At 48.9% G+C, this 13473-nt stretch overlaps 1 protein-coding gene across 1 annotated transcript in view; it reads right to left on the bottom strand.

The window, feature by feature from the left end:
* LOC128341064 (alpha-1-antitrypsin-like) overlaps positions 1-6779 on the bottom strand; it is an 88646-nt gene extending 81867 nt beyond the window's left edge. The window contains exons 1-2 of the mRNA XM_053287133.1: positions 6598-6779; positions 3627-3775 (exon numbers count right to left, since the gene is read on the bottom strand). The gene's annotated coding sequence lies outside the window, so the exon portion shown is untranslated. The remainder of the gene's footprint in view (positions 1-3626; positions 3776-6597) is intronic.
* Between the last annotated feature and the right edge of the window lie 6694 nt (positions 6780-13473).

Genomic DNA, 13473 nt, shown 5'->3' with positions numbered 1-13473 from the left:
GACAGGGAACCATTTGATTGATTGGTTGATTGATTGATTGGTTGATTGGTTGATTGATATCTATGTAAACCACTTTGGGGATTTTTGTTGAAAAGCGGTATATAAATATCCGTTGTGTTCGTATACTGTGCTAGGCTCTGCACTGGTCTACCACACTTCCAAAGCATGGGCACTCTCCTGCTCTTGTGCAAAAGAGCAAATACTTTTCGGAGATCCCCACACTCTAGGAGTGCTCTGTTAGACTGGAAACTGGAAACTCATCACTGAGGGTCAAGTGACACATTTTCAGTCTCAAGTGTTTCCAGAGTATGGGCACACTCAGAAAAGCATTTTCACTCTTGCACAAGAGCGGAAGAGTGCCCCTGCTTTGCAAGTTGGGCAGACCAGTGTGGAGGCTAGCACTGCACAAGTGCTGGCGTTAGGAGTGTGTCCATGCATTATTAGACAGGATCATCTCAGCCACGCTATATTACATGGATGTAGAAATAGCAATTATTCAAGTGATACTAATACTAAGTGATACTACAAAATAACTCAATTCTTAATAGTCACTATATGCTGGCCTTGGGCTGAAATAAACAATACTTCTAATAGTCACTAATGTATTAAGAATTGAGTTATTTTGTAAGGGTAAGGGAAAGATGACAACTATTGAATACATTTAGAGACAGATAGTCTTCAGGTTTCTTTAGAAAATGTATTATGGTGGTATTTATTGTACAATTGTGCATTGTATGGCGAATGTGTTCTCATGTAATGCATAATTACATTTCTTTTGTTAGATAGATACAAAGAAATTAGAATGAAAAGAAACTGAACAATAGAAATTAAAGAAACAACTGAGCTACCTATTCTGCGGTGAGGTATGGATATACTGCCATCTGCTGGCACTGCTTATATCACACACCCATAAAGAACAGGGGGCTGTGGATTTGGATGTTTGCTTTCACTTCCATCTGCTGATTTGTAACATAACAGAGGGATAGCTGATGTTCAAAACCCTGGTCAGGTTACAGTTTGAAAACATGAGTCTACTGGCCAGGGAAGCCTGGCTTAGGGCTACCCCCACCCCCAATGCTGTATGTTGGAATTCTGCTAGAATCCTCTCTAATAAAAGGCTTGGTGTCCGTCCGTGGACGGACACCAAGCGTGTGTCCGTGCCTCCCTCGGCTGTTCTACGCATGCGCGGAGCGCATGCGTAGAACAGATCGAGGGAGACACAACCGCCAGCACCCGGCGGCCATGTTGGACGACCAAAAGCCAGGGAAGAGGCGGCGGGGGAGAATGGCCGAGGCGGCAGAGCCGCCGCCTCGGCCAGAGGAGAAGGATACCTGGACGGGGAGGCAGAGGGCGGCGGCGGCTCCAGGGAGGGCGGCGGCGGCTCCAGCAGCCGCAGGGAGGCAGAGGCGGCAGCGGCGGCTCCAGGCCAGCCGCGGAGAACATAGCTAAGTGCTGTTTCCTTAAGAGCAAGCCTCTTCACAAAAGGAAGCGGCGGCGGTGCTGCTGCTGCGGGCCGTGCACGGAGTCAGGGGCGGCAGTAGTCGCCACGGAGGCCGGCTGAGAGAACAGCTGCGAAGGCTCCCCAGCGAATCCCCTCCTTCCCCTGCCCCCTCCCTCCCTTCCCCCCGGAACTCAGCGGCTACTTGGAGTGGATCTTTAAGGCAGGCAAGAACGGAGGAGAGCGTTGCTGGTGTCTTCTGTGCTCCCTGCTGCTCAAGGGGGGGGGGGGAATTGATGAAAGCAAAGTCTCCAGTCTCTGGGGCCTTTCCCTAACAGCCCCACAGAAGGAGACACGTCCATGGAGGATAGCGGGTGTCATTGCCCACTCACCGGGATGGCTGTTGATTCCCTTCAGAACCAGAGGGGGCATGTCCCCCAACACCCAGCGCTGGTGGGGAACACCAAGGGGAATATGTGGTTTCCTTCTTTCCCCCACTGCGGGCTTCCCCGGTTCCCCAGTTGGCCACTATCCCGCTATCGGGATCACAGAATAGGGGAGGAGGCTTTACTCTTTGCTCTTGCCATGGTCCTGATTCAGACTCCTCCCCCCTTTATTTAAACCCTACACAGATTGCCACAAACAGCTTAAAAACAAATGCTAAAGGGCTGCCTTTGAAGAGTTCTTAGGAACTTCCGTTGGTCCCAAATATTGCTGCTATTGACCACCCAAAAGGGGAAGAAAAGAGAGAGAAGGGAGGAAAAAGGACAAAAGAAAGAAGGAGGGAGGGAGGGAAAGAAGGAAAGAGAGATCTAAGGAAGGAAGGAGAAAGAAACAGGAGAAAGGAGTGAGGGAGAAGGATAAAAGAAAAGAGAAAGGGAGGGAGGAGCCGCCAGCCCCAAAGAGCGAGCCCGTTAAACGAAGAAAAGAGGAGAAGAGAAAGAAACAGAAAGAAGGGGAGTGAGAAGAGGTGGAAGACGCGATGGAAAGGAAAGAGAGGGAGAGGGAGAGAGAAGGAAGGAAGGAAAGGAGGGCGAGAGGGAGGGAGAAGGAAGAAATGGAGGGAGAGAGAGAAGAAAGGAAGGAAAGAGGGAAAGAGAAAGGAAAAAGAAAGAAGGGAAGGAGAAGAGGGGAAAGAAAGGCGGGAAAGGAAAGAGAGGGAGAGAAAAAGGGGGGGAGAAAGAAAAGGAGGGCGAGAGAGAGGGAGAAGGAAGAAAGGGGGGAAGGTACTAGCGCCCATTATTTTAACGGGCTTAAAATTACTAGTTCTGTCAATAAAGAGGTTGAGCAAATTATTTTTACGGGGATCCTGGATCTGTTCAGGCTATTTCGTTACTATTTCCTAACTGGTAAATGGCACAAATTGAGCTAAATCTGCAGATGCCAGCCCTTTGCTTCAAAAATTATAGATGTCCCAATAACATGGATTCAGTTCTGACATAACATAGATATCATCATTTCTTCAAGTAATACGTAGCTGACTGCCCTCTTGTAAAGGAATATCATTGCTCTCGAACAGGGGCATCGGAAGGTCGGAGGAGGGCCCCCATCCCAACTTTGCACTCAGCTTCACCATCCACTGCCACCTACCTCTGGGACAGGGCAACACTTCCATGCTGTGATACCAGCCATGCCCCTTGAAATAGAATTGTCATTTCCAGACTATATGCAAAGGCAGCCGCCACCTGAGCTGTCGCATCACTTGGGAGGCTGGCAGGGGGTAGGATGGAAGAAGCCCCCACTGCTGCCATCTCCTGTCCCCGCTGCCGCAGCCACAACTTCGGTTTAAAGGTAAATGAAAGGCTTTCCCTTCCCCGCCCCCTGCATGTAATCCTTTGCTTGTAAAGGAGAATCCTTGCTGGATTCCCCTTGACAAGTATCCCTGTTGAGCCGGCTCATGAGGCGGGGGCTTGGCTCGGCTTCCCCCCACCTGGACTGGCTCCCCCCAGTCCACTGCAAGAGTGAGCACTGAGCTGAGCCAGCCTGCACATCCCTACCTTGGACTAGTAGAAACCCTGCTGCAGGCTTGCCTTGCCATAAAGCTGGATACAATCCTGTTTAATAAACCTTGTGCATTGCCAACACCATCAAGTTTAAATAAGTAATCCAACAAGCAACATCCTAAGTACCCACATTATGATGATGTAGCTCTCAATTGATCTCAATAGAACTATAGTACCATCAATACCTGCCTCTAGCACCACAAGGCCATCTTCCCTGTGGTGAAATCCCATGACTCTGCAGTTGATGTCTCAATTTGGAGTTGATGTCTCAGTGGGGTAAGTGGCATTGGCTGCTCCCACTTCATCGCTGACCAGATGGGATGCAAATCCAAATCTAGAATGCAAAGCCAAATCTAGTGTTTGAGAGTCAAATCTATTGTTTGTGAGCAAGCTCATCCAGGAAGATGCTATAAGAACATAGGAAGCTGCCTTTGGTCCATCTAGCTCAGTATTGTCTACCCAGACTGGCAGCAGCTTCTCCAAGGTTGCAGGCAGGAGTATCTCTCAGCTCTATCTTGGAGATGCCAGAGAGGGAACTTGGAACCTTCTGCATGCAAGCATCCAGATGCTCTTCCCAGAGTGGCTCCATCCCCTATCTTACAGTGCTCACTCATGTCGTATCCCATTCAAATGCAAACCAGCATGGGCTTTGCTTAGCAAAGGGGACAATCCATGCTTGCTACCACAAGACCAGCTCTCTACTTCACTGTAGCTCCCTTAGCCCGCTTTTGGGCGATCGTGAGAATTGCCTCAGGGTCTGCCCTAGTTTGCATTTGAATGGGAGACAACATGTGACTACATATTCCCCTTAGGGGATGGGGCCACTCTTGGAAGAGCATCTGAAGTTCCAAGTTCCCTCCCTGGCAGCATCTCCAAAACAGGGCTGAGAGAGATTCCTGCCTGCAACCTTGGAGAAGCCACTGCCAATCTGTGTAGACAATACTGAACTAGATGTACCCATGGTCTGACTTGGTATACTGTAAGGCAGCATCCTATGTTCCTATGTTTCTTAGGAATAATTGGAGGCACATGGTCAGGTCTAAGATTTCAAATTACTTCAGGAAACATCATTCATTTCCAGTGGACACCTGAAGAGGGACTGCTTTTCTCATTCTAAGCTTCTAAGCATAAAATTATCAGAAGTGCCTCCATTTTGGGAACATAACATAAGGCAGTGGAAATTCCAGTGTAAAAAGGCTGCTTCAGCTCCTTCCTGTCATTAACTTTCAATGGAATTTTGGGGCCTAAATTGTATCTTGGCAGTATACCTCTTTGAAAGTTAAGGCTCATTAAAAGCAAATAGGACTTATTTTTCTGAGTCTTGAATTGCCTTTGGAAATGGAATTTCACATCCCATAAGTTCAGGGGGTGCTGAAATTTGTTACACAGAACATCTCTGCTGTTTACATTTTCCATGGATCACCAAGTGCAACCATTAATTCCCCTGTTTATGCAGGTAAGTAGTCCATTATTCAGCTGTGGTAAACATTTCTTGTACTGAGCAGGAGATTGGAGTGGAGGTCCTCCAAGATCCTTTCCCACTCTAAAACTCTCTGATTTTAAGAGGCACAGGGCATGTTCACACAAAGGGTGTACAATTCACAAGGAAATTTTCCTATGCAAGCCCAATTTAAATGCACAGGAATAGTGGAAGAACATTTGTGTGCATGGTCGTACTCTTGCACACCTCTCATTCATTTCAGTGAATTTGTATGGGAGAACTTCTCAGTGGGTTGTTCTCAGGGCTGCTTCCCAGGTTTTGGTCCTCCTATTCAAAGCACCTGAGACTAGCAATCCACTGGGACCTTTTCTGATCCTGTGCAGATCCCAGGACAAACAACATGGCAGATTGCAGATACTATGGAGTCATTGTGGGTATCCTGTGAGTATCCGCTGGTATCCTTGTACTCCATAAAGCCAAATTATATTTCCCATTCCTCTGATTGGATCCTTGTTAGTCCCTACCATTTATTACACTTTACTACCTGGCCATTATTTGGCTCCTTCTACTGGTGCATTTAAATATGCCTACTACAATCCATTTTCCCCCTCCAACCCTTTTCTCATGTGTGTCCATTCTCTTAGATTGTAAACCTCTGCCTTTTGTTCTATGTACATCACTTAGTTATATGAGTGCACAGAAATTAATAATCCCCAACAGAGGCATTCTTACCCCTGGACTTTAGGGCTGAAGTCCAGGGCCTCCACTGCCCCTGGGGGCCCCCAAATCCCCTTTAGTCTGTCTCAGTGGTCTGGTCGCCTGGCGGAGCATGGTGATGCTTAATTTGCAGGGGAGGGGGGCCTCCAAAGTTATTTAGGTCAAGGCTCCAAAATTACCTAGGTGCACCTCTGATTCCCAACAATAATAATAAAAGTAGCTCACTCTGCCACTTCTGGGACTCCACCCATAGAATCCAGAGGCCACGTCAGTGAGGGCATCCTCAAGTGAGGGCGTTTTCAAAGAGAAAGATAGCATTACCGCACTCACTAACCTTTTTTCACAGTCACCAATCCCAAAAATAGAGAAGGGCTCAGGGTGTCCTCAAATTTCTCCCCTTAGAGCTCCCTCTTAATGTTTACAAAGCTGTAAACAGCTTCCTTTTCTTGCAGGACTCAGTGAATTATCTTCCCTGTCTCCTGTGATATCCTTGTCTACAGATCCCTATATAGACAATGGCCACATTCCCACATCCTCTCCCCCCTCCCTCCACTCTCCCGTCTGAATTCGGATGTTCAGGAGAGCTCCCTCTCTGCAGTCTCACTGACTGCAGAGAGGAGGCAGAACTGGCTGCTTGGGCCTCCTTCTTTACTGAAGGACAGCCCTGGAAGCCAATAGCAGCCAGAGTGAGGGAGGAGCTTCTTCCCTCAACTCTGGTTGCAAAGCAACCAGACTGCAGTGCCAGTGTTTGGACGTGACACTGAAAACGCGGAACCAGAGGTCCAGACGGCAGACCCCACTACAAACCAAAGGTTTGAATCACAGTCCACGGAGGGAAACCATGGGACCATTTTCTTTCTTAACTGCAGTTGCCCGCATTTGGACGTTCGGAAATTGAAACTAGAGGCCCCTTCACATCCATTTTCATATTATGTGTGAATGTGGCCAATATGTTTGTCGGGCTTCCCCTCCCTCCTCCGTGAAACAGGGTTGTTTACCCGGTCAAACGGTGACATGTCGAGAGAGGCAGGAGACTCTGGTTGCCGGGACAACCCCAGCAATTCCCTCCCAGAAGATAGGAAGGGCTCAGAGAGGTCAGCGACAGCTGCTGGGGGGATGGGCTGGTGCAGCCCAAGAGGCAGTAGAGTGGTGGAGACAGAATAATGATGAGGTCGGCCCCACAGCTGCAGCCCTTTGTGGAAATGCTAGCGAGGGGGGTGGAGTTAGAGGGAAAAGGCCCCTTGGGAGGCCAGAAATTGGGTGGCCAATTCACTTGCCTGGCCAAGGGAGAAGGAGCAAGCTGGAAGGGGGAAGGAGTGTCCTAAATGTAGGGCTTTATTCAAGGCAGGGGCTGCCGAAGATGAGACAATCAACAGCTATGGGGGTTGTTGGTCTAGTGGGCTTCCGGGAAGGAGCACAGACCTTTATGCCCACTGATAGGTAGAGGAGTGGACACTCAACTCTGAGGCAATACCCATGACTGCAATTTAATGTGAGAGGGTGTGAAGGTTAATTTGGGAATTCCTCCTCCCTAAACACAGACAATGTTATAATGTATAGGTTGTAATGCAGGGTACAGAGAGAAATGATATAAGAACATAAGAATATAAGAACAGCCCTGCTGGATCAGGCCCAAGGCCCATCTAGTCCAGCATCCTGTTTCGCACAGTGGCCCACCAGATGCCGCTGGAAGCCACAGACAGGAGTTGAGGGCATGCCCTCTCTCCTGCCATTACTCCCCTGCAACTGGTACTATATTTCTGCACATGCATTGAAAATAATGTGTAAATAACCGTTCATGTGTGTGGATTTGTACATGTGCACACTGTACAGAGATGTATCTGTGTTGAACATAAAATGTGAATAGATCTCTGGCTACTACTACTACTTCCACCACCACTACTTGTAGTGGTATAGTGGCAAAAATGCATGTAAGAAGATCTTCTAACATCCCAACATCCCATACACCTCCTTTCTAGTAACACCTCACACATGGTCATATGCACACAAAGGGATGTGGAGAAACAATCTGAGAAAATTCCCCAAAATTTCTCCTTTGTAGGAACTGTGACATTCAGAGAGAATGACGCTTCCTTCTTGGGAGAATCATGAAAAACATGAAATGAGGAGAAAGTTTCCTCTTCGGAGAAATTTCTCTACACAAAACCATTAATGGGTTAGGACAAGCATCCTTCCCAGCTAGGGGAGCTATGCATGCTTCTGATTTTCAATCCTGTGTGAGCAAAAACCTAGGAAGAAGGAGGGGTGATTGTAAGAGAGGAGCAAGATAGGATGGCACCATCTTACCCAGCTCTTGTACCTAACATTTCAACACAGTAGGAGGAAAGGTTGTCCTACTCAGCTCCTCTCACACACAATCAGGTCTGGCCCATCTACTAGGCAAGCCAGGCCTTGTGGGGAGGGCTGCCAATGGGTCTAGGTCACATGCCATCCAGTAAGCCAAAAGCAGGGCCAGCTGCCCACTAGGTGGACCTAGGCGGTCCCCTGAGGCAGGGCCGGACTGGGGGCACGGATGGGGTGGTGGAATGTATGTGGGGAGGGGCCAGGTTTAGAGCAGAATGGGTAATTAAGGGTGGGAGTTGAGGCGCAGGGGTGGAGTGGGGCACACCAGGTGGGGTTGGGTGCACCAGGTGGGGTGGGGCAGGTGGGGCACACCAGGAATATGCCCTGTTGCCCTAAGGGCAGTCTGAGCCTACTTCTCATGACCAATCGGAAGGAGAGGAAGTGGGGCTCTCCGGACAGGGAGAGGGGGAAAGGGGAGCCGGGCAGCTGGCGTGGGGAGAGCCCAGCTGCTCTGTGAGCCAGTCCATGCCTGCCCTGGGGTGGCAATCTGAAGGGGTGCACTGTTGCCCCCTCTTCCCCCTTCACCTCCATGGGCACACATAAACGCCTCCCATCATCTGAGCGAGTGAGCAGGCAGGCGAACAAATGAGAATATAAGAACAGCCCTGCTTTATCAGGCCGAAGGACTGACTAGTCCCGCATCCTGTTTCACATAGTGGCCCATGAGATTCCTCTGAGAAGCCCACAGGCAAGAGCTGAAGGCATGCCTTCTCTCTTGCTCTTGCTCCCCTGCAACTGGTATTTAGAGCCATCTTGCCTCTGAGGCTGGAGGTGGCCTATAGCCACCAGACTAGTAGCCATTGAGAGACCTCTCCTCCATGAATTTTTCTATATACAATACGAATACAACAAATATTTATATACCACTTTTCAATAAAAATTTCCAAAGTGGTTTACATAGAGAAATAACAATAAATAAGATGGATATATGAGCATTCATATATATATAGCATTCATCCCAAACAAACAAATGGATCATAAAATGGATCACAAAACAAACGGATCACAAAACAAAGAAATGGATCATAGAACATATCAATCCAGACTTTTCACTCGAGGCACAAATGACCAGGCTCAAACTATCATACTTTGGACACATTACGAAAAGACCCAGCTCCCTTGAGCAGTCCATAATGCTGGGAAATGTTGAAGGAAAGAGAAGAAGAGGACAACCAGCAGCAAGGCGGATGGACTCGATTACGACAGCAATGAATGCACCAATGAGAGACCGTAAAGGCCAAGTTGAAGACAGATCATCCTGGAGAGAATCTATCTATGTGGTTGCTAAGAGCCGACTCCAACGTGACAGCACTTAATCAATCAATCAGTGAGAATTCATCATTGCTGTGGCACCCCCAGGAGTCCACTTGCTCTCCTCAATGCCTCTACCTGCCTCTGTCAGCTACCATGTCATTATAATATACTGCAACAGGCCAGCTGCCCAGAAGTAGCCAGCAGCAGCAGGGAGCAGTGGGTGAAAGGAGCAGAGTGGTGAGAATAGCAGGTGAGCAGGCAAGAGGGCAACAAGGACTAATCGCTCGCTTGGACGATAGGAACTGCCCATCCACCCACCTGTTCGGAAAACAGGAGGCACCTGCCCCAGTGGGCAGAGTGGGCAGGGACTCCAAAGCCATGCTTTGCCTGGGGTGCCAGCAATCCCTGGGCTGGTCCTGCACACGATCACTCCCCCCGCCTAGGATTTTGCTTCCACACGATTGCACACAGCCCCTGTCCTGAAGCTGGGTAAGATTAACAGTCTTGCGAACAGCCCTTGTGCATATTCGTGACTTCCCTGAAATGTGCTCGTCGCAATGTGAGCTATGGTAAAACTGGGACTTAAAATAATCTTCAGGGAGCCCGGACGTCTGTTTTTAGTTTCTTTCACTATTTGTGTATTTTTGTTTGTTTTACTAAGCATTCTTCACATAATACTTTGGAACAGATATTTTAAAGCCTTGAAAACTGGTGATGCTTAAACCACATCACTTACTGTGCTGAGTACTCATGTGGATGGTGCCTCCATGTATGTGGCAAACAAATTATAATATTTTTGCCAGAGGCATCTTCTTAGATTTATTTCCTTTTGATGTGCCATATCCCTGTATATAAATGGGCCCCAACCACTTTTGATATCTTTCATCTGTGCCCTTTTTGTGGCATTTTAACCATTCTTAATACTATAATTTAGCACACTGGTCATTTCATTCTGGGTGTTTTTATGTGTGTAGATCTTAGCATTATCACAATCCTCGTCAGAAACATGAAGTTGCGACCTTCCGGTATTATCCGAAAGCAGCAATTTTAGCACAAGTCTTGCTAATTGCATGTTAAGACACATTTCAGCCCATTTGTTTCTCTCTTCTTGCTTTCATCACTATTATAGTAGCTATTCATTTGTAGCTAGCTTACATTTTTAGTCCCTGTGATGGTACAAAAACTGACAGCAGTGTTGCCACTATTTCTCTCATTCTCTTTATTGGTTGTTAAACAGTGACTAAAGAAGCCACATCATAAAAGGCTGAGGGTTTTTTGCTTCTGGCTAGCCACTTGCAGTTCCTTGAAGTTTTTGGGATTTTCTGATTTTGGTGTATACCACTAATCCAGTAACACTAGGACCTTTATTTCAGTAGATGAGTGTTTCATTTGCCAAAGGACATCCATGCAACAGAAGTAGCCAAATAAGTCTTCTTTCAAAGCAAACTGTTACTATTTGTTTCATGGCCAAAACCCACTTTCTGCCTTGCATATGCTACTTGCAGAACATTAGTGCTTTATCTCTAAAGCAATTTTTAATGGCGGTGTTTATCGCTGATGACTTTTTTTAGCAGCTCTGCATATTTTGACGGTGGAGGATAGTGAAACAGTTTGGCTCATAGGAACTGCCACCCTTATCATAAACCAGGGGTGGGAATTCCCACCCTTCCTACAAATCAGCAAGGGCTTTCCCAGACAGAAGTGCCTAAAGTTAAGTTATTTTAAGCACTGCACCAAAGTGCTATTTTTTAGGATGCACATAATGTGCAGTAATAGTGAATCATTGGCGGGGGTGGGGAGCTTAAGAATGCCATTGGCGGTATGAATGACACCTTCTGTCACTGTCCTGATGTCACTGTAAATTGTTCCCTCATATGAACTCCACCAGCCTAAGTATAGCAAAGCTGCATTAAATCACTGGAAAAGCTCCAGGAGGCATCAGAAAGGGCAGAGGGCACTTTAGTCAATATCATGGAACATTTAGTCAATTGGTTGCTGATTGACTGATTAAGCTGATTAGTGAGGGCAACCAGCCAGTCAGCAATCATACATTTACAGAGGTGTGTAACATGTGTGTTATGTTCACACATAACAGTGGCACCTGAGGTTCTGCCAACCACTGGTTCCTTACGAGTCCCAACACAAGCTGTTACTTCTCTGCCAGTCATAACAATACCAATAACAACACAATTTATTTGTTAGCTGCCCCATAACACATTGTTCTCTGGGCAGCTCACCACACAACATTAAAACATACAAAAAAGATACACAACACATTAAATCATAACAGACCAATACAGGGGGGAGAAAATACAAAATACAATAAAAGGCAATTTTAAAACTTTTAAAAAATCAGTTCAAAATCAAATTTAAACATCAAAATTTAAAACACCTGAGTGAAGAAAAAGGTCTTCACCTGGCATCTAAAAGAACAAAGTGATGAAGTCAGGCAAACTAGGGGTGAGTCCGAACCGGTCCGGCGGCCATTCTAAAGAATGGCCGAACTGCCGGACCGGTTTGGCGCTTGCTGGTTCGGGTCCGGGTGGGGGGTATTGCTTTAAGGGCGGGAGGGCTTGCTTACCCCTCCCGCCTCTTTGCCCCCTCCAGCGCCCGTATTTAATAGACTAACGGGGCGCTGGAAACCAGCTGCCCCCGCCGCCGCCCCCCCCCGCCGCGAGCAGATTTCTCTGAAAACTACCCATACCCCTGCCGCCGCCGTAGCCCGCCAGCCAGCCAGCCCTTCCTCCCTCCCTCCCAGCTGCCCGCCCGCCCGCCCGCCCGAGTCCTCACCGGAATGCTTTGTCAAAAAACGAGAGGAGCTCCCGGACAAAGCTCCTCGTTACGAAGGCCTGCTGCAGAATGAAGGCACTTTGCGCGCGCGCACATGCGCACGCCGCAAAGGACACCGATCGCCGGAGGCCCGGTCTACCCGGCCGGGAAAGGGCCGGGTAGACCGGGCCTCCGGCGATCGGCATCCTTTGCGGCGCGCGCATGCGCACACGCACAAAGCGCCTTCATTCTGCAGCAGGCCTTCGTAACGAGAGGAGCTCTGTCCGGGAGCTCCTCTCGTTTTTTAACAAAGCATTCCGGTGAGGACTCGGGCGGGCGGGCAGGCGGGCGGGCAGCTGGGAGGGAGGGAGGAAGGGCTGGCTGGCTGGCGGGCTACGGCGGCGGCAGGGGTATGGGTAGTTTTCAGAGAAATCTGCTCGCGGCGGGGGGGGGCGGGGGCGGCTGGTTTCCAGCGCCCCGTTAGTCTATTAAATACGGGTGCTGGAGAGGGCAAAAAGGCGGGAGGGGTAAGTAAGCCCTCCCCGCCCTAAAAGTAAGGCCCCCCCTTCGGTGCCGGTCCGGACTGCTCCGGACCGTGCACATCCCTAAGGCAAACCTCACAGAGGGGGCTATTTCATAAGCAGAGTGCAACCCTGGGGTGCAAGTCATGTCATCCAAACCCAGAAATGTTGGCTTCTACTGCAGCACTTCCTTTTGGCAAGCTGACATCCGTAATCGTCTAAGTTACAGATTTTGGGTTGCTGGGGGGAAATGCTGCAAGATACCCTGATCGATAGATAGATAGATCTGGATTCAGATGACACTACCAGTGCAGAATCATTGGCTTGTGCTGGGTGCAAATGCTCATAGGGAAGCCATGGTTGGCAGAACCTCAGGTGCCAGCATTCTGTGTGGATCCACCCATAGTGTTGACTGGCCCTGCTGCTTCCACCACTCCCCCACTTCCCGATGGTTCTGCAGCAGTCACCAGTAGTTTCTACTAACAAACTGCTTCACCAGCCACTGCAGTATTTTGAACCAGTGTTGTGAATGGCTCAGCCACACCCATCAACCCAACCTCTTTAAAAGCATACAGTGAAGCTCTTCTCACGATCAGTGAGAAGAGCGTCTTCCGGGTCTGCAGGGAGAGCCCACTCTCCCCGCAGATGATCAAAAGGCAGCCGGATCAGCCACCCACATGACTGCTGGCTCTGTCACAGAGCCAGTGCGGTTTGCGGGGATCAGGGGCCACATGGCCTCCGGAAGTTCCAAGATGCCCCACGCAAGTGCACAGGGTATCCAGGAGAGACCCCTGAGCCCCTGGAGGTACTTGCTCCATTAACCTCATCTTAGGGAAGGGGGAATTAGGTGGGCTAGCCACCTTGGGAACACCAGGCTCACCTGCAAGCCTGGTGGTCCCCACAATCCCTGGAAAGTGGGCTAAGCTCCCCTAGCCCGCTTTCCAGGGATCGTGGAAATAGCCTCAG

The sequence above is a fragment of the Hemicordylus capensis genome, chromosome 1, assembly GCF_027244095.1.
Source record: "Hemicordylus capensis ecotype Gifberg chromosome 1, rHemCap1.1.pri, whole genome shotgun sequence".
NCBI classification, from domain to species: Eukaryota; Metazoa; Chordata; class Lepidosauria; order Squamata; family Cordylidae; genus Hemicordylus; species Hemicordylus capensis.
This window is presented reverse-complemented; position numbering and strand designations above follow the sequence as displayed.